The sequence below is a fragment of the Antrostomus carolinensis genome, unplaced genomic scaffold, assembly GCF_000700745.2.
Source record: "Antrostomus carolinensis isolate BGI_N321 unplaced genomic scaffold, ASM70074v2 scaffold9789, whole genome shotgun sequence".
Lineage (NCBI taxonomy): Eukaryota > Metazoa > Chordata > Aves > Caprimulgiformes > Caprimulgidae > Antrostomus > Antrostomus carolinensis.
The window spans coordinates 1,925-4,974 of record NW_010340627.1 but is presented as its reverse complement, the minus strand read 5'-3'; positions in this window follow the sequence as shown (position 1 = coordinate 4,974).

The following is a 3,050-nucleotide window of genomic DNA, read 5'->3' as shown; positions in this document are numbered from 1 at the left end:
GCAGGAATATCTTCTTACTGTCAAACAACCTTACTGCAGAAAGAGTTTTAAGTCAGGTGAACAGAGAGCAATTGTAACAATAACTCCTTAAAATTTAACTAGCAGTATAGTTCTTCCTGATTAACACCTTTAAAATCTAGTTGGTTACTATACAAGCAACTACACAAGACAGTCTTTAACTCTCAATCATTTCAACAACAAATAGCATTGTTTGCTTGTCGGAATACGCTTTATAAACTCCCATAAATATATGTAAAATGTATTGTTTAACTAACCTACGTCACCTCTGTAATTTCTTTATTCTGAGCTTAAATTCAAATACACTTCAAAAGCCAATCTTACTTCTCTAGAATGGAAGTCATTCTATTCTTTTTTCCTCCCAAAGAACATACAACTAATATATACATAGACTAAAAGCCAATTATCAAAACTCTGCATGAGCAAGTTCCTCCAGATATTGAAAAATCAAACACCACACGGTAAGCCCTCTAATAAATAGAGATGACACCAAAGATACGTGTCTCTTCCTCTTGCTGTCCAAAACTGCGAGGTCCCATTCACAGCATTTCCTATCTTCATAATCCCATTCAAAATAGTTTGACCCTAAACCAGCAGGAGAGGACAGAATTTGTCCTCCTGAAATTATTCTGCCTTTGTTTAATCTTAAATATGGGATTAGGAGAACAAAAACCACACAGTAAATCTATAATACACAATGACAGAATAAAGAAAATGACAGGAAAAACGTGCAGAAGTAGCTGCTAGCAACTAAGCTTCACGATGCTTATTTAGCTGATCATAGTAGATTTTCAAGAAGTTACACTTCCTGTTTTGAACTCTGACTCAAACCGTGCAGACATATGATCTATGATATGTTAGTTAAATACTCCGATGTGTGCAAACTCAGGTAAAGATGCAAAAAGCATTCAATGCTAGTAAGGGACAGTTATGCCATTGTGAAGATAAGGGTAAATTTGTATAAGCCCTACTACTCCGCTTTGTGCTCCTTTAAAGATTACAATGCTATTAAATTATATTCAGTGTTGTTACCAGGCATGCACTGCCAAGAACGGAGACACGTGAGTATACATCTAAATGCCTTACAACAAACCACACAACTGTAAAATAAGGAAAACAATCAAATCCCAACTTCCAGTACAACCTATAATGCACAGTAATACTGCATACACAAAACCCTGCAGATTTTCTGTACTCTTTCAAAACTCATTAATTCAACAGTCTTATGCTATCCACATACCTGCAAGAACAGGCATAATGCAATATTTCTCTTTATATTAACAGTTTGAGTCTACTTCAGAACAAATGCATGTAGTGCAATAATTTTGCAACCTGAAAAGCATCTACCAAATGAAAATACTAAGTATGTGGGTTAGGTTTGTCTTCTAAATGCAACACACGTTAGTTTTAAAATTCACATCTCTGGCATCTTTGTATCTATTTGGTAAAGCAGAAATGGTTTGCACCTAGATATCAGACTGCGAACAATATTAAAAAAAAATGTATAAATGCACAAATGCAGAAAACCTACAGATGATCATTATATTAATTGATGTTCTAAAAGACTAAGGCATGTGATATCAAACTGCTTAAAATGTACAGAGTGCAGTATAATGTGTATTTTGTCTTTATTTTATCTGTAAATTTTACTAATAACAACTATGACTGCACACGATTACAACCAATAATTTCCATAAGTGGTTCAGATCCCCTTCACAATTAACAGGGCTATGAGGGCTGGACAAGGCTTCTGCCCAATGCTTGTCTTCAGAATTCTTCTATTGCTGTGCTTAATATAGAGATTTTGCAGGTAGAAGAAAAAGAACATTCACAAAGTCTAAAATTTTTACAAACTGAAAGATTAAGTTGTGTTAAGTTTAAGTTTAAGAAAGATTAAGTTTTCAAGCAGAGGATACATTTTTCTTTGTAATAAGCCTAGAAAATGTAGTACTATTTAGCAATGTTTTTGTTTCAAGTAGATGGAAGGTAAAAATAAATCTCTACCAACTCTATTTAAGATGTTGCTCTTTTACAGTCTTCATTTTCTAACCTAAGTCCTTAAAAAAACTTGTCCTATTTTCAGACAAGAGCACCAACTAAATGTGATCAACTCTAGCTGATTTAAAGACAAACAGTTTAAGACTGACCAAACCACCTTCTAAGGATTCAGAATAGCCATAAGAACTGCAGTAACACACAAATACAAAACATAGAATGCATAAAACAAGCAATACTCAGAAAAAAGACTATATTTAGACTATTGCAATAAAAAAGGAAGTTCATACATGAGTCTAAAAATAATCGTGAAAACATAAGTATAAGGTTGCAAAAACTAAGACACTTAAGGAGACTTCTCCCATCAACATCTACTCAGTTAAAAATGGTTAAAAATAGCCTCAGGTACTGCACCTGCATCTGTGCCCCTTATAGTTTTTTGTTGTTCACGGTCATGGTTTCCTACTTTTAAAACAAACTTCCCTCCATACCCTGACAGAAACATCCACATCTACAGCAGAAGAAAACTGACTATGCAAGCAAAGGAAAAGAGAGGTTTCATCCAATTCTTTATAGGTACAGCTCTCTTCAGTACCACATGTAGCATATAGGTTAAAATGAACCTCAGATTGCTCTTACATACTCCTTGTAGCCTTGCATTCAAAATTTCAGACTGCAATTCCTTCTGCTTGCTCTAGTGCAGGTTCTGAGTGTACAAGTTTAAGATAAAACACAGACCTAATTTCAATACTACCTTGTACTACATATTATGATTCTACTACCTCGTCCTGAATTAGTGGCATTTTTATGGTTTTTGAAAGTGCCATTAAACAGATGACAACATCCCTAATTCTTGACAAGTACATAAATCTAGCATCCTTGTGTTATGTCCCTTTAAAGTTTAGCATCTATCCAATACCATCCAATAAAATACTATGTAATTAGTAAGTAGCATTAGTAATATTAAAGTAATGCTCAAATCAACAGGAAGTTGAGACCTTCACATCCAGTAGAAACACAGTGTAGCTAAAAAAAAA